General features: G+C 44.5%; 1 long non-coding RNA gene across 1 annotated transcript in view; it reads right to left on the reverse strand.

Annotated features, from left to right (window-relative positions):
• Positions 1-879: 879 nt before the first annotated feature.
• Positions 880-25,338, reverse strand: part of LOC134935705 (uncharacterized) — a 61,463-nt gene continuing 37,004 nt past the window's right edge. Inside the window, exon 3 of the long non-coding RNA XR_010180353.1 lies at positions 880-3,067. This is a non-coding gene — a long non-coding RNA (uncharacterized LOC134935705). The remainder of the gene's footprint in view (positions 3,068-25,338) is intronic.

Genomic DNA, 25,338 nt, shown 5'->3' on the forward strand with positions numbered 1-25,338 from the left:
CAGTGCACTTGTGCTGTGTGCCAGGCACCGCTGGCACACACCTAGTTAAGGCCCTGGGCATTGATGTACCTATTATATACGAGTGCTAATTGTCTTTATTTCTATGTTTTAATTCGGTGACTTAAGTTTAAATATTTAATGCGAAAAAATGTGGTTGTACACTTAGAGGCCCATTTATGAACATTACTTTTACTAAAATAATGTGAAAAAGGTTGTTTTTACACCCTTTTCACATTATTGTAGTATCACCTGAATGTATTAAGGGGCATTTGGAGCAGTTTTCATGAAAAACTGCTCCAAACCCTTTAATTCACCTTTAATTAGTAACCCACATCCGCATTCCCCATACTGCGCATGTCGGCAGGGGCGGCACATGCGCAGCAGAACATTGGGGTATTTTTTACGAAAAATACCCCGACGATGCTGCGGCGTGTCATCGCAGGGACAAGCTCTGTCCCCTGCATGCAATAATTGATACATCCCTGCGATGTAATCAATTATCTCAGTGCGAGTTGGGGCGATTTTATCACCTGTCATCCGCATCCTGGATGTGGATGGTGATAAATAGGCCCCTTAAAATGTTAATTTGTGCTTATGTCAATCATCTCTGTATTGTACGTATTGTGTTTATTTTCACAATCTCACACATTCGCACGCAGGTAGGTGCTACATAAACACAATGAATTCCAGGGTGCTAAAAAGTAGGTTTCCTGGTATAAAAGAATAATTCTCAGAATTCATTCTGCCGCTTACAAATTACATAACTGACAATTTTGCATATTCAGACGCACACATGCCAAGAAATGCACCTTTCATGTTTCAAACATAAGATAAGAAATAGAAACAAGTTGTCAGACACACTATTTGATGTAACACCTTTTTTATTTTTGAATAACCTGGCCACTTACTGTAGTAGCTGTGTGGTGAGCTGACCCCAGGGGAACTTGTAACATGTTTTCAGATTCCTTTTAAAAAGAAATTTAATTTGTCTTTCTCTTTACTCTAATTTAGTCATCACAAAGCTGAAATAGGGATTGTGGACCCATAATCAAATGTAAGGAGACTATGCTTTGTGGTTCAATTTTTATTGTAATTTATTATTAAGATTATGGTAATGTGTGTGCATATCTCCAAAACCTTTAATGTTTATAATAATGGGAATAACACACTAACAAGTGTATTCATACTTTGACATAATTTTACTTTTTTTCTTCTTATTGTAATATTTTTCTCCAAGAATTTTGTTTACATTTTAAAATTTAGAAGCAGGTGCAAGAAATGTTTGAATTATGTCTCTGTCACTGAAGCGGGGATGTGCTGCTGTCAGTGAGGCAGGGATGTGCTGCTGTCAGTGAGGCAGGGATGTGCTGCTGTCAGTGAGGCAGGGATGTGCTGCTGTCAGTGAGGCGGGGATGTGCTGCTGTCAGTGAGGCAGGGATGTATTGCTGTAAGTGAGGCAGGGATGTGCTGCTGTCAGTGAGGCGGGGATGTGCTGCTGTCAGTGAGGCAGGGATGGGCTGCTGTCAGTGAGGAAGAGATGTGCTGCTGTCAGTGAGGAAGGGATGTGCTGCTGTCAGTGAGGAGATAATGTGCTGTTGTCAGTGGGGCAGGAATGTGCTGCTGTCAGTGAGGAAGGGATGTGCTGCTGTCAGTGAGGCGGGGATGTGCTGCTGTCAGTGAGTCAGGGATGTGCTGCTGTCAGTGAGGCAGGGATGTGCTGCTGTCAGTGAGGCAGGGATGGGCTGCTGTCAGTGAGGCAGGGATGTGCTGCTGTCAGTGAGTCAGGGATGTGCTGCTGTCAGTGAGTCAGGGATATGCTGCTGTCAGTGAGGAAGGGATGTGCTGCTGTCAGTGAGGCGGGGATGTGCTGCTGTTCGTGAGTCGGGGATGTGCTGCTGTCAGTGAGTCGGGGATGTGCTGCTGTCAGTGAGGCGGGGATGTGCTGCTGTCAGTGAGGCCGGGATGTGCTGCTGTCAGTGAGGCCGGGATGGGTTGCTGTCAGTGAGGAAGCGATGTGCTGCTGTCAGTGAGGAAGGGATGTGCCACTGTCAGTGAGTCAGGGATGTGCCGCTGTCAGTGAGGCAGGGATGTGCTGCTGCCAGAGAGGCAGGGATGTGCTGCTGTCAGTGAGACAGGGATGCGCTGCTGTCAGTGAGACAGGGATGCGCTGCTGTCAGTGAAGCAGGGATGTGCTGCTGTCAGTGAGGCAGGGATGGGCTGCTGTCAGTGAGGAGGGATTGTGCTGCTGTCAGTGAGGCCAGGATGTGCTGCTGTCAGTGAGGTGGGGATGTGCTGCTGTCAGAGAGGCAGGGATGTGCTGCTGTCAGTGAGGCAGGGATGCGCTGCTGTCAGTGAGGCAGGGATGTGCTTCTGTCAGCGAGGCGGGGATGTGCTGCCGTCAGTGAGGCGGGGAGTGATGTGCTGCTGTCAGTGAGGCAGGGAGTGATGTGCTGCTGTCAGTGAGGCTGGGAAGTGTTGCTGTCAGTGAGGCAGGGATGTGCTCCTGTCAGTAAGATGTTGATGTTCTGCTGTCAGTGAGGCAGATATGTGCTGCTGTCAGTGAGGCGGGGATATGCTGATGTCAGTGAGGCAGTGATGTACTGACATTGGGAAATAACGCACGTTCATGTGATCTAATGGGTCTAATGATGTTACTGAGATTTCTGTCATTATAAAACATACATTTTATAAATATCAATAAATATATATATATATATATATATATATATACACACACACACAAATAAATATATATATATATATATATATATATATATTATTTAGGGTTATTTCAGTCAGTTATTTTAGGTAATTGAATTGTGGTTATTTCTGTTAGTTATTACAGTTCATTAAAGTTTTCATCCAAGTCCAGTGGAAGGCTCAGAACAGGCTCCCTGGGTCAAACTTCTGCCCAGCGTATACCAACGGGAGGTCTGACTGGGACCCTAACCCCTTAGCATGTCTTCTGGGATCCCCTGTTACCAATCTGAAGTTTTCTTCTGAATCCATCCAGTGAACAGTACAGAACAGGCTCCCTGGGTCAAAGTTCTGCCCAGCGTACACCAACCTGTCGAAGTAAAAAAAAAAAAAAAAATTACATAGAAAGAACATACAGACTCTACACATATAAGTCACTATACTTGCAAATACGCGCAGCGAGCACAGCAATATATGGTAACACACGCATTTACATGGACATGCCACAGAGATGGATTCGACACTTATTTCATACAGCACATAATTATAATAATATCAAGCGCCAGACATCATAATGATTTAACATTATATAATGGAGTAATGTCATGTATGTGTATTATTGGAACGAAGCAAGATAGGCCTGTCATATTTGGTATTAAAGCAAGCAGATTAATGTGTAGATTCATTTGATACTTGTTATTAAGTTGTAGGACATTGCAACAAATAGTTATGATTAAATGTATGAAAGCTAAAATCACTCTTATTAGGACAATGGACAGGAAACTCAGGCCAGCCCCTTTTGATGTCTTCAAGGCTGAACCTGTTTAGCATACGAACAGACCAGTGACTCATCATGAATGAGAAAGTTCCCTCCCCAAAACTAGATAACACATTGCTGATCACATAGTTGCTAGTTGCTGTTTTTGTGCCAGACGATGATGGAGGTGCTTCTAGATCAGTTCCTGTATTTATTTGCTGAGAGAGAGATATATTAAGAGGAAGATGCATTGAGGGAATGGTATGGTATGCTGGCCTGTAACTATGTATTAACTGCTTACTGTATGAATTGTAACATGTAACTATATGTATACTGTACATTGTAATATATTGAATCTATATCCTTTTAATAACAAATATATACATCAATGAGCTTTGGAACTCAGATAATGTGTGGGTGTATTGTTTTCTCTTATGGGATGCAGTGTTTTGCGATGTATAGCGCACATTCATGGCACATGGTAATAAGATGTGCAGGCGTCTACAATATATATTAGAGCGGGCATTTTAAATATTTGTTAGAAAGCAATTTGGAATTTACAAACCGGTGGTCTGACCGGGAACCCCAACCCTCTAGTGTGTCTTGTAGAATCCAGTGTTACCACTTTGTGAAGTTTTCATCCAAATCCATCCAGTAGCAGGCCTAGAACAGGCTCTCGGGTAAAAGTTCTGTCCAGCGTACACCAACAAGAGGCCTGACAGGGACTCCAACCACCTAGAATGTCTTCTGGAATTCAGTGTTACCACTCTGTGAAGTTTTCTTCAAAATCCTTCCAATGGAAGGGCCAGAACAGGCTCCTTGGGGCAAAGTTCTGACTGGCGCATTCTGCTGTGAGGTTCGACCAACCCCATCTCCCTAGTACAGGCATTCCCAACCCCGGTCCTCAAGGCACACCAACAGTGCAGGTTTTAGGGATATCCAGGCTGCAGTACAGATGGTTAAATTAAAATAACTGAGCTACTAATTAAGTCACCTGTGCTGAAGCCTGGATATCACTAAAACCTGCACTGTTGGTGTGCCTTGAGGACCGTGGTTGGGAATGCCTGCCCTAGTATGTCTTCTGGGATCCAGTGTTACTACTCTGAAGTTTTCTTCCAAATCCATCCAGTGGAAGGCCCAGAATAGGCTCCCTGGGTCAAAGTTCTTCCCGACGCGTTTCACCGTGAGGTCCAACTGGGATCCTAACCCTCCTAAAACCTGGCCAGGCTACAACTAGACCACCTCGCATTAATTTCATCCTTATCGGTGCAGGGGTGTCTGAATGCATAATCAACAAACAAACAAACAGATCAATGAAGTTTATATATTTCAGATATATGGCCCTGGCCCCGAAATAGATATATATTTTTTAGTTTAAACCCTGGCAGTATTTTAAGTTGGATAATGAAGGGTATGTTTACCAAGTTTGGTCCAGATCCATCAAGCCATGTAGGAGCCTATGCAGAACAAACATACATGCATACATAAATTTCACTTTCATAAAAAAAAATGAAAATAAAAATTGTCCCAGGTTTCTGGCCTATGTATTTTATACCTCCAGGAAATGTCTTGATTTGATGAGAGTTTGGGCTTTTAGTAAAAGCCGAATATGGGTCCTGGGGGTGTGGATATGAGATGGAAGGGAGGGCTCCATCCACAAAGCACATTTCGGGTCTTTAGGCCTTCAGCCTGAGAGTAGGCTAATTAGTAGGCCCCCTGCCCCTGTAGTAGGCTCTATCAAGGCTTGGCTCAGAGCTCACTACTTGGGGAAAAAGGCACAAAGTTTATTGTGAGACACTAATTTACTGACTGTAAGTACTGTGCACATGTCTATGTTTGTAGTCGGGGCATCAGGTCCTACCACTCTGTGAGAGAGAATCTAGTATATTCAGTTAGTGCCCAGACGGGCTAGGATTTATTTGTATGTTTGTGTTATATTGCACAATAAAACTTGCCACGGCTAGATTGCATAAAAATACTGGACTGGTCTGCTATTTTCCATGTGTGTGTGTATATATATATATATATATATATATATATATATATGTTGAAAGATAAGCCCGGCACTCTGTTCGTAGTCCAAATTTTGCCCCGGTGCCTCCAGTATCGAAATCAATAGTAAATAAAGGAGTCTGCGGCACTCAAGGTCTTATCAAAAAGCTGATTATTATTGAAACATCAAAACAGGGACATCGACGTTTCGGGGATTTCAACCCCTTTTTCAAGATGTGTGGAAGCGTCCACACATCTTGAAAAAGGGGTTGAAAGCCCCGAAACGTCGATGTCCCTGTTTTGATGTTTCAATAATAATCAGCTTTTTGATAAGACCTTGAGTGCCGCAGACTCCTTTATTTACTATATATATATATATATATTAAACAATACACCAAATAGTAAAAGGGCACTGGGGAGAGGAAACACTTATAAAGAATCATTTATTCATTTTCTTTGGGGTGGTGGGTCACCTAATTGTCACCACTCGTCAAGGTCAAGTCAATTTCTCAGCCTATGAAAACACCCAGGGATTAGGGGATGTTCCTATATTTGCAGCTAATCCAAATGATACATTCACATCTTAAAATAATCAAAAGAGCAAGCTGACATTGGACTCTATTTACTAAGCCTTGGAGAGGGATAAAGTGGACAGAGCTAAAGTACCAGCCAATCAGCGCCTGTAATTTTTTGAATACAGCCTGTAACATGGCAGTTAGGAGCTGATTGGCTGGTACTTTATCTCCTTCCACTTTATCTCTCTCCAAGGCTTAGTAAATATACCCTGTTGTTACTGTTCTTATACTGTCTGCATAGATAACAAATAAAAAAAAAATTCACTCTAGATTTTCTTTATTTTGCATTGTTTATTTTTGTGTTGGGAATCCAAGAACTGACCTACTGATGTCACACATGGCTTCCCAAAATGCAGGTACAGGTTGAATATCCCTTATCCAAAATTGAGATAATGACACATACTGTATATGTGTATGTATATTATATTATATATGTGTCATTATCTCAGTAGGGGACCCAAAAATGTCGGATTTTGAATTCTGGATAAGGGATACTCAACCTGTAATGTAAAAAGTGCATATGTAGATTTGCTAATACCCCTTTCACACTGCCAATGCCGGATCCCACCAGGGAATTAGAAACGGGTCCTCCCCGGGTGGGATCCGGCATTGGACGCTGCTGCTGGCTTCCCCGACCCGGAACTATGCCATAGCGGCGGGCGCAGAGCCGGCAGTGGGGGCGGCGCTGGGAGATGAGATCATCTCAGCGCCGCCTCTCCCTGCTGTAGTAAACGGGTCCCGAGTCGCATCGACCCGGTAGCCCGTTTACGCTGCCACTGACCCGGTATTCAACCCGGGAATAACACTGCTTTATTCCCGGGTTGAATTGCCGGGTCAGGCGTCCCGGGATTTCAGCTATGGCGCTTTCACACCGCACGCTGACTCGGTGTAGTAGTTTGTATTGCATTCCCATGTAGGATGCAGATACTAAAGTCTTATTAAGACGTGTAAAAGCATCAAGAAGCGTCACAATGGGAACATCAGCTAGATCAACGACCCATTTTGCCATTCCCGTCGATAGATATTTTTTTATTTATTTCAATAAATAAAACTAAGAGGATAAATTATATTCACTGTCTTACACTACATCAGTTATTACAAAATGTCTGTTTTTCCTCGTGAATGCCTGCCTTCAACTTATGGAAACGTATGCAATGGAAAATAACTCATGCAACTAGGGTTATTTACTAAGCTACAAATCTGCACCTAAGTATAGCAGCTAATTAGATATTTTCTTCCATATACTGACCTGCAAAAGACCCTTGCTGATTGGTTGCATTGTTTTTAGGACAAATTTGCTACAATCTAATATCTAGTATATAGCCTGTGATTCAGGACATAGAAGTTTATTACTGAGTGTAATATTGTGATGTTGACGCAGTATAATGGTTAAACTAAATAAAAACTCTCATAAATGTGATGTGAATTTTGTACGTGAAGCAGTGATTCAGATTTTGGCTTCATATAAAGACACTTAATCCTACTATATAATTACATTTACTTATTATTACTGTGATAATATGTTATATAGCTTTGCATTTAACGTGAACGTAGAGTGGTAACATGATAAACTCCATATTTCAATGCTTTACTTTGAGCGATCACTGGCTACAAACAACAGACCATCCATCTGAAAACAGACATATTTACGCATATGTACAACTTGGCCCGTAATTCCTTCTGCACACCCTCAGTGATGCCCCACTACGGCCCAGTTACACCTCCTGAACCATAAGTATAGACATGATTGCAATGCATATGACTCTACATCACTCATACACACATACATACATACATACATACATACATACGCTCGGGTCTCGATCATGTGAAGTGAGAAAACATGCAAATTAGAGATGAGCGGGTTCGGTTCCTCGGAATCCGAACCCCCCCGAACTTCAGCCTTTTTACACGGGTCCGAGGCAGACTCGGATCTTCCCGCCTTGCTCGGCTAACCCGAGCGCGCCCCGAGCGTCATCATCCCGCTGTCGGATTCTCGCGAGGCTCGTATTCTATCGCGAGACTCGGATTCTATATAAGGAGCCGCGCGTCGCCGCCATTTTCTCACACGTGCATTGAGATTGATAGGGGTCCTCTCCGTTAGAATAGAGACACTTGAGTTGATTACTTAGTAATTTTGGGGAGCATTAGGAGTACTCAGAGTGCAGAGTTTTGCTGATAGTTACTAGTGACTGACCACCACCAGTTTTATTTATTATTTAATATAATCCGTTCTCTGCCTGAAAAAAAACGATACACAGTCACATACCATATCTGTGCTCAGCCTCAGTGTGCTGCATGATAATATCATCTATGTATATCTGACTGTGCTGAGTGCTCACTGCTCACACAGCTGAATTGTGGGGGAGACTGGGGTGCAGTTATAGCAGGAGTACAGTGCACACTTTTGCTGCCAGTGTGACTGACCAGTGACCACCAGTATATTGTCTGCCTGAAAAAGTTAAACACTCCTGTGGTGTTTTTTTTTTTTATTCTATAAACGCATTCTGCTGACAGTGTCCAGCAGGTCCGTCATTCATTATATTATATAAATATTTACCTGCAGTAGTGTTATATTTTTTTTGTTCATCTCTATCATCTTTATCATCTCTATATTAGCAGACGCAGTACGGTAGTCCACGGCTGTGGCTACCTCTGTGTCGTCAGTGCTCGTCCATAATTGTATACCTACCTGTGGTGGTTTTTTTTTTCTATCTTCTTCATACTAGTAGTTTAGGAGTCTGCTGACAGTGTCCAGCAGGTCCGTCATTATATTATATATACCTGCAGTAGTGATATATATATATTTTTTATATCATTATCATCTCTATACTAGCAGACGCAGTACGGTAGTCCACGGCTGTAGCTACCTCTGTGTCGTCAGTGCTCGTCCATAATTGTATACCTACCTGTGGTGGGGGTTTTTTTTCTATCTTCTTCATACTAGTAGTTTAGGAGTCTGCTGACAGTGTCCAGCAGGTCCGTCATTATATTATATATACCTGCAGTAGTGATATATATATATTTTTTATATCATTATCATCTCTATACTAGCAGACGCAGTACGGTAGTCCACGGCTGTAGCTACCTCTGTGTCGTCAGTGCTCGTCCATAATTGTATACCTACCTGTGGTGGGGTTTTTTTTTCTATCTTCTTCATACTACGTAGTTTAGGAGTCTGCTGACAGTGTCCAGCAGGTCCGTCATTATATTATATATACCTGCAGTAGTGATATATATATATATTTTATATCATTATCATCTCTATACTAGCAGACGCAGTACGGTAGTCCACGGCTGTAGCTACCTCTGTGTCGTCAGTGCTCGTCCATAATTGTATACCTACCTGTGGTGGGGTTTTTTTTTCTATCTTCTTCATACTAGTAGTTTAGGAGTCTGCTGACAGTGTCCAGCAGGTCCGTCATTATATTATATATACCTGCAGTAGTGATATATATATATTTTTTATATCATTATCATCTCTATACTAGCAGACGCAGTACGGTAGTCCACGGCTGTAGCTACCTCTGTGTCATCAGTGCTCGTCCATAATTGTATACCTACCTGTGGTGGTTTTTTTTTTTCTATCTTCTTCATACTAGTAGTTTAGGAGTCTGCTGACAGTGTCCAGCAGGTCCGTCATTATATTATATATACCTGCAGTAGTGATATATATATATTTTTTATATCATTATCATCTCTATACTAGCAGACGCAGTACGGTAGTCCACGGCTGTAGCTACCTCTGTGTCGTCAGTGCTCGTCCATAATTGTATACCTACCTGTGGTGGGGGTTTTTTTTTCTATCTTCTTCATACTAGTAGTTTAGGAGTCTGCTGACAGTGTCCAGCAGGTCCGTCATTATATTATATATACCTGCAGTAGTGATATATATATATTTTTTATATCATTATCATCTCTATACTAGCAGACGCAGTACGGTAGTCCACGGCTGTAGCTACCTCTGTGTCGTCAGTGCTCGTCCATAATTGTATACCTACCTGTGGTGGTTTTTTTTTTTCTATCTTCTTCATACTAGTAGTTTAGGAGTCTGCTGACAGTGTCCAGCAGGTCCGTCATTATATTATATATACCTGCAGTAGTGATATATATATATATTTTTTATATCATTATCATCTCTATACTAGCAGATGCAGTACGGTAGTCCATGGCTGTAGCTACCTCTGTGTCATCAGTGCTCGTCCATAATTGTATACCTACCTGTGGTGGGTTTTTTTTTCTATCTTCTTCATACTAGTAGTTTAGGAGTCTGCTGACAGTGTCCAGCAGGTCCGTCATTATATTATATATACCTGCAGTAGTGATATATATATATTTTTTATATCATTATCATCTCTATACTAGCAGACGCAGTACGGTAGTCCACGGCTGTAGCTACCTCTGTGTCGTCAGTGCTCGTCCATAATTGTATACCTACCTGTGGTGGGGTTTTTTTTTCTATCTTCTTCATACTAGTAGTTTAGGAGTCTGCTGACAGTGTCCAGCAGGTCCGTCATTATATTATATATACCTGCAGTAGTGATATATATATATTTCTTATATCATTATCATCTCTATACTAGCAGACGCAGTACGGTAGTCCACGGCTGTAGCTACCTCTGTGTCGTCAGTGCTCGTCCATAATTGTATACCTACCTGTGGTGGGGTTTTTTTTTCTATCTTCTTCATACTAGTAGTTTAGGAGTCTGCTGACAGTGTCCAGCAGGTCCGTCATTATATTATATATACCTGCAGTAGTGATATATATATATTTTTTATATCATTATCATCTCTATACTAGCAGACGCAGTACGGTAGTCCACGGCTGTAGCTACCTCTGTGTCGTCAGTCACTCGTCATCCATAAGTATACTAGTATCCATCCATCTCCATTGTTTACCTGAGGTGCCTTTCAGTTGTGCCTATTAAAATATGGAGAACAAAAATGTTGAGGTTCCAAAAATAGGGAAAGATCAAGATCCACTTCCACCTCGTGCTGAAACTGCTGCCACTAGTCATGGCCGAGACGATGAAATTCCATCAACGTCGTCTGTCAAGGCCGATGCCCAATGTCATAGTACAGAGCATGTAAAATCCAAAACACAAAATATCAGTAAAAAAAGGACTCAAAAATCTAAAATAAAATCGTCGGAGAAGCGTAAACTTGCCAATATGCCATTTACCACACGGAGTGGCAAGGAACGGCTGAGGCCCTGGCCTATGTTCATGGCTAGTGGTTCAGCTTCACATGAGGATGGAAGCACTCAGCCTCTCGCTAGAAAAATGAAAAGACTTAAGCTGGCAAAAGCACAGCAAAGAACTGTGCGTTCTTCGAAATCACAAATCCACAAGGAGAGTCCAATTGTGTCGGTTGCGATGCCTGACCTTCCCAACACTGGACGTGAAGAGCATGCGCCTTCCACCATTTGCACGCCCCCTGCAAGTGCTGGAAGGAGCACCTGCAGTCCAGTTCCTGATAGTCAGATTGAAGATGTCAGTGTTGAAGTACACCAGGATGAGGAGGATATGGGTGTTGCTGGCGCTGGGGAGGAAATTGAAAAGGAGGATTCTGATGGTGAGGTGGTTTGTTTAAGTCAGGCACCCGGGGAGACACCTGTTGTCCGTGGGAGGAATATGGCCATTGACATGCCTGGTGAAAATACCAAAAAAATCAGCTCTTCGGTGTGGAAGTATTTCAACAGAAATGCGGACAACAGGTGTCAAGCCGTGTGTTGCCTTTGTCAAGCTGTAATAAGTAGGGGTAAGGACGTTAACCACCTCGGAACATCCTCCCTTATACGTCACCTGCAGAGCATTCATCATAAGTCAGTGACAAGTTCAAAAACTTTGGGCGACAGCGGAAGCAGTCCACTGACCAGTAAATCCCTTCCTCTTGTAACCAATCTCACGCAAACCACCCCACCAACTCCCTCAGTGTCAATTTCCTCCTTCCCCAGGAATGCCAATAGTCCTGCAGGCCATGTCACTGGCAATTCTGACGAGTCCTCTCCTGCCTGGGATTCCTCCGATGCATCCTTGCGTGTAACGCCTACTGCTGCTGGCGCTGCTGTTGTTGCTGCTGGGAGTCGATGGTCATCCCAGAGGGGAAGTCGTAAGACCACTTTTACTACTTCCACCAAGCAATTGACTGTCCAACAGTCCTTTGCGAGGAAGATGAAATATCACAGCAGTCATCCTGCTGCAAAGCGGATAACTGAGGCCTTGGCATCCTGGGCGGTGAGAAACGTGGTTCCGGTATCCATCATTACTGCAGAGCCAACTATAGACTTGACTGAGGTACTGTGTCCCCGGTACCAAATACCATCTAGGTTCCATTTCTCTAGGCAGGCGACACCGAAAATGTACACAGACCTCAGAAAAAGACTCACCAGTGTCCTAAAAAATGCAGTTGTACCCAATGTCCACTTAACCACGGACATGTGGACAAGTGGAGCAGGGCAGACTCAGGACTATATGACTGTGACAGCCCACTGGGTAGATGTATTGACTCCCGCCGCAAGAACAGCAGCGGCGGCACCAGTAGCAGCATCTCGCAAACGCCAACTCTTTCCTAGGCAGGCTACGCTTTGTATCACCGCTTTCCAGAATACGCACACAGCTGAAAACCTCTTACGGCAACTGAGGAAGATCATCGCAGAATGGCTTACCCCAATTGGACTCTCCTGTGGATTTGTGGCATCGGACAACGCCAGCAATATTGTGTGTGCATTAAATATGGGCAAATTCCAGCACGTCCCATGTTTTGCACATACCTTGAATTTGGTGGTGCAGAATTATTTAAAAAACGAGAGGGGCGTGCAAGAGATGCTGTCGGTGGCCAGAAGAATTGCGGGACACTTTCGGCGTACAGGCACCACGTACAGAAGACTGGAGCAACACCAAAAACGCCTGAACCTGCCCTGCCATCATCTGAAGCAAGAAGTGGTAACGAGGTGGAATTCAACCCTCTATATGCTTCAGAGGTTGGAGGAGCAGCAAAAGGCCATTCAAGCCTATACAACTGACCATGATATAGGAGGTGGAATGCACCTGTCTCAAGCGCAGTGGAGAATGATTTCAACGTTGTGCAAGGTTCTGCAACCTTTTGAACTTGCCACACGTGAAGTCAGTTCAGACACTGCCAGCCTGAGTCAGGTCATTCCCCTCATCAGGCTTTTGCAGAAGAAGCTGGAGACATTGAAGGAGGAGCTAACACTGAGCGATTCCGCTAGGCATGTGGGACTTGTGGATGGAGCCCTTAATTCGCTTAACAAGGATTCACGGGTGGTCAATCTGTTGAAATCAGAGCACTACATTTTGGCCACCGTGCTCGATCCTAGATTTAAAACCTACGTTGTATCTCTCTTTCCGGCAGACACAAGTCTGCAGGGGTTCAAAGAACTGCTGGTGAGAAAATTGTCAAGTCAAGCGGAACGCAACCTGTCAACATCTCCTCCTTCACATTCTCCCGCAACTGGGGGTGCGAGGAAAAGGCTCAGAATTCCGAGCCCACCCGCTGGCGGTGATGCAGGGCAGTCTGGAGCGACTGCTGATGCTGACATCTGGTCCGGACTGAAGGACCTGACAACGATTACGGACATTTATTTATTTATTTATTACCAGTTATTTATATAGCGCACACATATATTCCGCAGCGCTTTCCAGAGAATATTTGGCCATTCACATCAGTCCCTGCCCCAGTGAGCTTACAATCTATATTCCCTACCACATGTACACGCACACACATTCATGCTAGGGTTAATTTTGTTGGGATCCAATTAACCTACCAGTATATTTTTGGATTGTGGGAGGAAACCGGAGTACCCGGAGGAAACCCACGCAAGTACGGGGAGAATATACAAACTCCACACAGTTGGGCCATTGTGGGACATGTCGTCTACTGTCACTGCATATGATTCTCTCCCCATTGAAAGAATGGTGGAGGATTATATGAGTGACCGCATCCAAGTAGGCACGTCAGACAGTCCGTACGTATACTGGCAGGAAAAAGAGGCAATTTGGAGGCCCTTGCACAAACTGGCTTTATTCTACCTAAGTTGCCCTCCCACAAGTGTGTACTCCGAAAGAGTGTTTAGTGCCGTCGCTCACCTTGTCAGCAATCGGCGTACGAGGTTACTTCCAGAAAATGTGGAGAAGATGATGTTCATTAAAATGAATTATAATCAATTCCTCCATGGAGACATTCACCAGCAGCAATTGCCTCCACAAAGTACACAGGGAGCTGTGATGGTGGATTCCAGTGGGGACGAATTGATAATCTGTGAGGAGGGGGATGTACACGGTGATGAATCGGAGGATGATGATGAGGTGGACATCTTGCCTCTGTAGAGCCAGTTTGTGCAAGGAGAGATTAATTGCTTCTTTTTTGGTGGGGGTCCAAACCAACCCGTCATTTCAGTCAAAGTCGTGTGGCAGACCCTGTCACTGAAATGATGGGTTGGTTAAAGTGTGCATGTCCTGTTTATACAACATAAGGGTGGGTGGGAGGGCCCAAGGACAATTCCATCTTGCACCTCTTTTTTCTTTCATTTTTCTTTGCGTCATGTGCTGTTTGGGGAGTGTTTTTTGGAAGGGCCATCCTGCGTGACACTGCAGTGCCACTCCTAGATGGGCCAGGTGTTTGTGTCGGCCACTAGGGTCACTTATCTTAGTCACACAGCTACCTCATTGCGCCTCTTTTTTTTCTTCTTTGCGTCATGTGCTGTTTGGGGAGTATTTTTTGGAAGGGCCATCCGGCCTGACACTGCAGTGCCACTCCTAGATGGGCCAGGTGTTTGTGTCGGCCACTAGGGTCGCTTAGCTTACTCACACAGCTACCTCATTGCGCCTCTTTTTTTCTTTGCGTCATGTGCTGTTTGGGGAGTGTTTTTTGGAAGGGCCATCCTGCGTGACACTGCAGTGCCACTCCTAGATGGGCCAGGTTTTTGTGTCGGCCACTAGGGTCACTTATCTTAGTCACACAGCTACCTCATTGCGCCTCTTTTTTTTCTTCTTTGCGTCATGTGCTGTTTGGGGAGTATTTTTTGGAAGGGCCATCCGGCCTGACACTGCAGTGCCACTCCTAGATGGGCCAGGTGTTTGTGTCGGCCACTAGGGTCGCTTAGCTTACTCACACAGCTACCTCATTGCGCCTCTTTTTTTCTTTGCGTCATGTGCTGTTTGGGGCGTGTTTTTTGGAAGGGCCATCCTGCGTGACACTGCAGTGCCACTCCTAGATGGGCCAGGTGTTTGTGTCGGCCACTTGGGTCGCTGAGCTTAGTCACACAGCTACCTCATTGCGTCTCTTTTTTTCTTTGCGTCATGTGCTGTTTGGGGAGTGTTTTTTGGAAGGGCCATCCTGCGTGACACTGCAGTGACACTCCTAGATGGGCCAGGTGTTTGTGTCGGCCACTTGGGTCGCTGAGCTTAGTCATCCAGCGACCTCGGTGCAAATTTTAGGACTAAAAATAATATTGTGAGGTGTTCAGAATAGACTGAAAATGAGTGGAAATTATGGTTATTGAGGTTAATAATACTTTGGGATCAAAATGACCCCCAAATTCTATGATTTAAGCTGTTTTTTAGGGTTTTTTGAAAAAAACACCCGAATCCAAAACACACCCGAATCCGCCAAAAAAAATTTGGTGAGGTTTTGCCAAAACGCGTTCGAACCCAAAACACGGCCACGGAACCGAACCCAAAACCAAAACACAAAACCCGAAAAATTTCCGGTGCACATCTCTACGCTCTGCAAACGGACGTACATTCCCACTCAGCATCAGGCTCAATGCATAGTTGCCTACTATCCCGGATCATGCGGGAGAGTCCCACATGAAGCTCTTATTTCCCACTGCCCTTCATTATAAATCAAATCTCCTGATTCTTTGGATTCTCCACTGCAGTCAGGGTTACACCAAGGAATTTCTGGGCAAGGACAGTGATTTGCTGCAGTCACTAGAATGACTTCGGTCCAGGCTCATCAGCCCCTTGTAGGACCCTGGCAGCAGAGAAAACAGTTTTCCTGACACCTGTGATCTGTGTCTTCTTATCTCAGTAACTTCTGCTACTGCTGCTGCGTGTGTGTGTGTGTGTGTGTGTGTGTGTGTGTGTGTGTGTGTGTGTGTGTGTGTGTGAGCTGTGGAATGTTTTATAATTAGTAATCAGTAGGTAAACACACAAAAAGGACAACACAAAAACAAAATTACAATTCTTTTTTTACCAAGAGATGATCATTAAAGAATTCACACAAGGTTAAATTGCATTTAGAATTTATTGCAGGCATCACACTCTTTATGAATATTGTGCTTTTGGTTAGGTACTTGTACTTACATATTGTGGCAAATAGTCAACGTTAAGGGGGATATTTATCAAAGCTTGGAGAGAGACCGAGTGGAGAGAGGTAAAGTACCAACCAATTAGGTTTTCACATTTTGTATGCTGTATTTGAAAAATTACAATTACAGTAAGAGCTGATTGGTCAGTACTTTATCTCTCTCCACTTTATCTCTCTCCAAGCTTTGAAAATTGTCCCCCTAAATTCCACCCATATATCCCATCAGACCGCCTGAGGCGGGTCGCATCCGGGAGCCTGACACGGGGACCTTCAGGGGTGCGACCCGCCTCAGGCACCTCGCCGCCGCTGTAAGCAACCCGGCAAAACCCTTGTGTGGCCCAATTGGGGGGCTATTTGTGAATTAACTTACTGTTATAGGAAAATAGCAATAAGCTAAACTCTGCCGGTATTGTTATACCACAGATTAACATTGTCTCACCTCTATGTAATTAAGATTATTTCATTTTATAGCACTGTGGCGGTGATATAGTGACCACAGACACATCTCAGCAGCGCAATTCTCTGTGAAGAAAAATATGGGCCACTCGTGATCCTAGGTGAATAGGAAGAGGTGATAGCCCTTAGATACGGGCTATCTAATGGGAAAAGGTTAAAATATAACACAATTTTAGAGGGTTATGAGTGTATCCCCAATATATCAGAAAAAGTGGAGGATTCCAAGCAGTGTAATTTGGGTATTATCCTAGGGTTTATCAGCGATTTGTGTGCTAAGATTAACCCACGTGAACAGGATCCCCATGAGTGGCTGTGCCAGGTGACAACTTTAGACCCGGGTGTATTAAGCCGCCAATCACTTGCCCCATAAGATGTAAAGACATATGCTAAGCATGTATTGTCAGCATCAGGAATCACATTGCTCTTATTTAAAAAAAAAAAGGGAAAAAAAGAAAAAAAGTAAAATAATTGTTGACATAAAGGGAGACAGCGACATTCACTGAATATAAGTGACAATCACTTCAGTGTTTTGTTGTACATACTTTGATCGTTCTCCTTTCTGTTTTATGTATAGTAGACAGGTAAGAAATAAAAGTTAAGTTTTAATATTATTCATCACTTCTTTTTATAATATACCTTCACTTATTTCAAAAGAGTGCTCCAAAAAGGAATTTTCTTTGGGGCTAGTCCCCATAACATTTATGTATGTGAGTTTCTCAGAATTCCAGGAGCACCTCCAGCCTTGTTTATGACCGCATAGGATTGTCCCTTGGATAATAATAGCTGGTTTTCACTAAATGATTTATATTGGATATCAAATATCAAGTATCTGGTGCAGGATAACAATTTCAGCTTCGTAAATTGGCAGGTTGGTAACGTCAGCGGTGACAAAGCGGGACGGCGCTTGGAGATCACATGATCTCCAAGTGCCGCCTGTCCACACACATCGTCCCGGCTCCTGTTCACACCGCACAGCGAGCCGGGTTGAAAACGTGTTCAACGCTGCTCGCTATCTGAGTTGGAAAACCGGTATTTCAACCCTGGCACCTTTCAGACCGCACATGAACATGGGTTATGCATGTCCATGTGCCAATAACCCGTGTTCAAGCTGGCGGTCTGAAAGGAGTATCAGCCAAGTGAAACAGAAAGGAGCAGTGAGGCTTTTTGCCCCATGAGAGGCTTATATTTTAAAAACTGACAATGCTATACAGACTCCGCCCATATTTGTAAAGCGGCAATCATTTAAATGGAAAAACCAGGTTAGTTTCGTGTTTTAAATGATTGCGGCTTTAATAATACAGGTAGACTCGCCAGCATCTCGACAGAGCCCGCATCTCACAACCTATTACATAAGCCCCTCAGTCTTATCAGAGATTATCCATCTTTAGTTATCTACTACATTAAACTAAAATTGATGGGTTTGTCATTTTTTTGTCCCCTATCAATAAAGTTGTGGTATTTGATTTTGTAAGGTGTTTATATGGGTGGTCTTCAGTATGCCGGCTGTCGGGATCCCGGCGCACAGTATACCGGCGCGGGGATCCCGACAGCCGGCATACCGACACTTATTCTCCCACGACCCCCCTGGAGGGAGAATAAAATCGTGTGGGGCGCGTAGCGCGCCACCGTGCCTGTAGCGTGGCGAGCGCAGCGAGCCCGCAAGGGGCTCATTTGCGCTCGCCACACTGTCGTTAAGCCGGCGGTCGGGCTCCCGGCGCCGGTATGCTGGGCGCCGGGAGTCCGACCGCCGGCATATCGTAGTGAACCCGTTTATATTCCCAGTTTTGCCCTGGTATACACCACATTTTTGTATACACTAAACTCACGAAAACCACTTGGATAAAACAAAAAGGGATACAGTTACTAAAGCTTCTAAAACAGAGCATTGCTGATGGTGCCCATAGCAACCAATCATTTCTCTATTGCAGAGGTTCCCAAACTGTGTGCCGTGGCTCCCTGGGGTGCCTCGGGACACTTGCAGGGGTGCCCTGGGTTGGTGGTCCAGGACCATTTCAAATTATTCATGGTCAATATAATAGGCAAAACCAGTGCTGGTGGCTGCCAGTCATAAAATATGTGGCCAAACAGAAGCAAATCTTGTCCCTCACCACACAACTGACCCTAAGCATGACATATAAACGCGATCTACTTAATGTAATATTTCTTTCTAAATTTCTCAATAAGAAATTTTTGGCCTAGGGGTGCTGTGAAAAAAATTCTAATATTCTAGGGCGCCGTGATTCAAAAAAGTTTGGAAACCACTGCTCTATTGCATTTTAGAAAATGATAGACAGCATCTGATTGGTTGCTATGGGCATCTGATTGGTTGCTATGGGCAACATCAACAATTTTAGAAGCTTTAGTAAATTTACCCCAAAGTTTGAATACACAACAATGCTTTGATTTGTTTTTAGTTTACAATTATTATTTTTTTTTTATGGCATTGTATAAAACCACTCTAGAAAGATTTACTATTGATATTAATATTCTTTAATGTGTTGCCCCAGTATATTTCGCGACGCTGAAAACTTTAGTCAGGCACTGCGCCAGCCACAGGGAAGCCAGCAATCTAATATATCTACCTGTACCACAGGAATACCCTATAAAAACACCAAGGCCGATTTAGTGACGTCAGTGAACCCTATGGAGTTGCTGCAGAGCTGTCTGTTGACGGAACCTATCTTTCATGTTTTTGCTCTGCACAATTCTCTGGAACCAAGCGCATGCGACTAACAGGTCACCTCTCTACTTGTGACTGAGGGGACGTAACTGGGTGGTAATGTGGCGTTGTAGGCTAAGATCCAAGGGGGTTCATCGATGGAATTGCAAGCTATGCAGACTTGTACACATATAATGTAATTGCGCCATTTTCATACAGATAAAAGGGGATGGGGCTAGTTCAAGTGGCGCATTGATAATGATTACTGCTATGAAGCCTACCATACCGACAGAGGGGGTCTGCTTGCAGAGATACAAATACAGTCTGTGTGATTGCAAACTCCGGAACTTTTATTATAATGTATGCCAGGTAACACCACGGAATCGCTGGCTAATGTTTACACTTTGATGCATAGATGAAAACACAAGATGAAAGAGAGTAAGATGTTTGTGATAGATCTAAAGTTCTTGTGGTACAAAGACCCCAAAATGCATTAGAACACGTGTCATACGTGATATTACCTTTAACTATCTCAGCCACCTTGTACATGTTTGAAGTGGTATCATGTAGCTCGTGAAGGTAAATAGAGTTTCTGGTGCAGTTACAGATGCAGCCATGGCAATAATCACCGGGAAAATAGCCACCGTGCTTGCACAATAGTAATTGGTTACCAGAACATGGCCATCCCAGGCACATGCAGATACTGTGGGGCAGCGATGGTACTGCCCCCAGGGCCCTGCACCCTGTGCGATGGCAACTCTTGTGCACCCTTTGATCCTAAGTTCCGAGGACACTATATGAAAAATGTGTGTGTGGCTACGATGCAAAAAAGTCCATCATTTCAGGAATCGCTACCTGTGCGAGGAGCATCGAAGTTGACCACACATCTTGCGCCATGTGGCGCAAAAAGGACACACACAGCTGCATTGTTATTTTCCACTGGTCAAAGCCGTGCTGTAGCTCATTATCTGCCAGCTGTCTCAACAGCTCCATCATTATCTTCTTTACCTCAGTAAGTGATGCAAAATGGGTTCCCCTGAGTAAAGATTTGTACTTTAGGGAAAAGAAAGAAGTCATGCGGTGCTAGGTCTGGCCAGTATGGAGGGTGTTCTAGCACTGCTATCTGTTTCTCGGCCAAAAACTACTTCACAGGGAGAGTTGTGTGGGCTGGTGCGTTGTCCGAATGGGGGATGAAACAGTTTTTCCACAACTCCAGCCTATTTCTTCCTATTCTTTCCCGTGAAATTTCTAGAACATTTCTGTAGTAAAGTTGGTTCACTGTTGCGCCTTCTGGTATCCAGTCTTCCAAAATAACATCCTTTGTAGCAAAGAAAACAATTAACATGACTTTAAATCTAGATTTGCTTTGATGTGCTTTCTTCATTCTTGGTGATGATGTTGTTTTCCAGTCCACGGGACAGGCGTTTTGTCTCAGGATCGTACTGAAGACAGTATCGGACTTGGACATGAAGGGCCCACCGGGAAATGTCGTGGTAGGAGCCCAAGCTTAGGTGTTTGGTCAGCTCCTTAGATGCTTGGCCAATCATCAGTGCATCAGTGCATGGTCTGAGCCCCTGAAGATCCATGTTTCATTACAGGTAATAACTTTATCTAAAATATGTGAATCCGCTTGAATTTGTTCCAAAATGTCTGTACAAATTTGCTTTTGATTTTCTTTCTGCTCGGCTTTAAGAAGCTTGGGAACCAAATTAGCACAAACTTTTGTCATGTTAAGATCTTGATGCAAAACTTGCCTAGCACTTTCGTTTTCAATGCTTAACATTTCTGCTATCATTCGGAGTTGATGGTAAATTTTAACAATTATCTCCAGTTTTTCCACATTTTAATTTATTTTGGTGTGCAAGGCCTTCCAGGAATTTCATTGTGACATCCTCACATCCATCACTAAATCTTTTGTGCCACTCAAACACATGTGCACAATCTGCCCCATAAGCTTCGGTTAGCATATGGAAAGATATTCGGTGGGCATTTTGTTTAAGTTAACTAAAACTTAAATTGACATTAACACGTTGCTCTACTGTTGAAATCTGCTGTGCGTTTTCGCTGCTGTGCGTTTTCGCACAGCGGGCGATCAGCCATTAACCGCGCATGCATATGCACTGCAATGCGCACGCTCGTCGGCAAACAACAGCAGGCATCGTCGGTCAGCGACAGGCTGGTGCGAAAATTCTAATCGCACATCCATTTGCATGATGATTGACAGGAGGAAGCCGTTTGACCATTTTCTGGGAGTATCAGGGAAAACACAGGTGTGCCCAAGCGTTTTCAGGGAAGGTGTGTGACATCAGCTCCGGCACCGATCAGCCCGTTCTCATCGCACTGTAGGAGTAAGTCCTGGGCTGCGCACACACTGCACACACTGGCAAAAACCATCCACTGGTGAGTGAGGTGCGAACGGATTTGCAGCTGTCCGGTGACTGAGGGATTTTTTAGCAGCTTGGTGTACACATGTGATCGCACACTTGCACAGCGAGTATACACTCAACTTGGGCGGCGACTATCTGATCGCAGGACTACAATTTTAGCAGCCCAGTGATCAAGTCTGATTCACCCCCTAAGCATTTTTAGGACGCACAGGAAAAACACGACTTGTTTGAATGCTGTGCAACTGCAAACTATCTTTGCGAGAAGGCTGAAACTTGCAGAACCATTTTGGGATAGTCCAAGGTTAGTGTTCCGCCCCCCCCCCTTTCTTTTACCTCACGCAGTATGGTTTATTTTTTACAAGTACGGTCTCATTATTTAATAGCCACACCTTGTACTGTAGGTTTTAAAAATGTAGCTCTATAGATTTATGATTTCTCTACATTTATGGGAATTTCTACAGCAAAAGAAATCAGGTCAGACGCTTAGCAACCACAGCTGCCGTGACGGCTTCTCTATAGGTTATAGCGTCCCAATATATTATATGGCAGCTGCTTTCAAGCTGTAGAAGCATCGAACAGTGAAAAGTTGACATTAAAGGGGAAAGGAGAGAGAAAAAAACCCTCTTGTTTCCTGTATGAACTCTGACGGTACTGGAAGATGTGACTAACCGTAACAACAAATCTTGGTATGCCCAAAAGGTAGCGTGTGGTTTGTTATGCTCAGCGTTTTGCACAAGCCTCATGTAAGATCCTTATCAGAGTGCAGTTGTGAGAGGTATACAGATGAAAATAGGATGAAGAACATAAAGAAGAATAAACATTTTGATGTGGCTTTTACACATGCTGTAAATGCATTAGGTGTTCAACTACCTGCATAAAACACATGAAAGGAGGAAGAGTTCCTCAGAACAAAGAAAAAGTACTGTATAATGTAGCAAACAGATTCTATTGTACTCAGGGCCTGATAATGAGTTGGATACAGAGGCGGCTGATTCTTATGCAAATGCAGCGGACGATTTTCACACAACTGAGGCTTGCAGCGTCTTGAGAAAGTGCATCTCTGTCTCTGTGTGTCTTTAGACATGCCATCGGTGTACCATCGATCACACCATCGAAATTCGTACCAGTCCTATGGTTGCTGCAGTTCATACTTGCCAACACTCCCTGAATGGCCGGGAGGCTCCTGAAAATTGGGTGGTGCTCCCGGCCTCCTGGAGAAGTGGAAAAGTCACCCGGACACTGGAGCCACCCGGCTGCCTGCTGCTTTTGGTAAACTCAGTGTGACTGTTACATTGCTGGCAGCTTCATGACTCCTAGATGCCCAGGCCTCCAGCATCATTCTGATTAGTGGCCTATCTCCGTCACTTACTTTATGAAACCACTCATTGGCTGCTTGAAGCTCCCGCCTCCTGTCTACCATTTCACTTGCAGGAAACCTGCTGAGGAGGCTGATTCCATGCGCAGCATTGTTCTTACTAAATGCTCATAGCGGAACACAGCGTGTAAGCTGCTCAGTCCCCAATGCCACAATATGTTGCAATCATGACATTGCATAGTGGGGCGGGGCTACGGCATACTTACCTACTTTGCTGCCTCCTCCTCCGGGAGGAGGCAGCGTTGTAGGTGTATGGGGGCTTGGCCGGCAGCAGGACGGGCGGTACGGAGGCGTGGCCGGCAGCAGGATGGGCGGTCCGGGGGTGTTTCATCATGGTCGCGTCATCGTGACTCCACCCCCCGCTGTGCTGTGCCGAGAAACGAGGCGCTGCATAGCGGGGGCGGAGCTACGATGACGAGATTCAGCGCGAAATGCGTCATCGGACCCCCTCGGGCCGCCCACTTGTTCTCTGCTGTGGGCGGCCGAGGGGGGAAAGCGGGAGACTTGCCCACCTTTCCGGGGGGCCAGGAGGGTCACCCGATTTTCGGGAGCCTCCCGGCCATTCCGGGAGGGTAGGCAAGTATGGCTACGGTGATGGCATTATGTTGTCACACCACAGACCCTTCCACCCCCCATTATGCCATGCCCATCATAGTGCCAACCTCCCAGAAGGGGCAGCCAAAAAGTCAGCAAGCACGGTGCAGTTTCTTCGTCTAAGTATGGCCTCCTGTGTGAGCCACTGTGCGTCTTTGGATGCAGCCTCTTTCAGTGACACACCTGCGACACTCCCATGCCAGCTAAGCCACCCCGTTACCTCCCAGGGAAGCCCACTGACCCTACGTCACAGACCCTACGTCCGATTGTGCTCTGCGTTTCTGAGCGTTGACAATCAAGACGCATACACTGTGCAACTCAGGTCCATATGCAGACTTAAACCATCGCCTGACCGCGTGCGGCAATGACACTGCGTCGGACTGGCCCTGAATTTATGTCATCTGTCCCACATATGGGGGTCTATTTACTAAGCCGTGGATGGAGGTAAAGTGGAGAGTTTCAGTGGCAAACGCAGGATTTCTAGAGGGGGGTTTCCAAATGCAATCCACAATCTCCCACTCTGCAGAACATTGGAGCAAGTGCGGGAATCTGGTAGAAGAACCTTGTAACGACCCTGACATTAATGTACACATTGGTCTTTTTATATACTGGACACTGTGTTAAATACAGTATTAATACTTAAAACTATAGATTGTCTATAGTATAGGCTGTATCGAACATTTTGAAATCATATAAATAAGATAAGTGGTCAGGAAAAGGTTAAGCATACCAATACACAAACATAATACAACCAGTACTGCACTAGTAATCGTATTATATACCATTGATATGTTGTCATAATCTTAGCCACTTGCCAAGAGAATGGGGGTTTCCGTGCAACCAGAACCCCCCCTGCGTTTGGCTATGAGTTTTGGATGAGCCCTCTGTGACGTTCACTGTACAGTACATGTCGTACTGTACAGTACATGTCGTTAACTTGAAAATGGCACGGATCATTATCAGCTGTGGCACATGCATGCTGTTTAATTGATAGAAACAGCCTTTTGTATTTCGTATTAAAAAGAAAATGTAATGACTGGAATGAACCTTTATCTGCAGCACAGAGTACTTTAGCAGGGCCAATCCAGCCTATTTAAGTGGAGACAAGTTTTAAGTTGGAGGAGATAATTCAGTATGTTGCCATGTTAAAGGGTTCTTCCAATGGGGATGGGATCGCGTGACCGGTGGCCGGGATCCTGGCAGTCAGCATCCCGACGCCGTGATCCCGGCTCGCTTTGCTCACCACAGGTTCTTTTCCCACTCTATGGGTGTCATGGACACCCACAAGTGGGAATAGCCTCTGTGTGTCGGCATCCTGACAGTCTGCATTTGAAGCGGTCGGGATCCCGGCGTCGGTATACTGACTGCCGGGATCCCGACTGCTGGTAACGTGACTGCATCCCTTCCAATGTATAGATAGACATTGTCAAGATAGACAGTCAATAGGTAGAGCCCATATGGTCAACATGCAATAGATCGGCATGGTCAAAAGGTCGATAGGTAAAAGGTCAACA

This window comes from Pseudophryne corroboree, chromosome 6, assembly GCF_028390025.1.
Source record: "Pseudophryne corroboree isolate aPseCor3 chromosome 6, aPseCor3.hap2, whole genome shotgun sequence".
NCBI lineage: Eukaryota > Metazoa > Chordata > Amphibia > Anura > Myobatrachidae > Pseudophryne > Pseudophryne corroboree.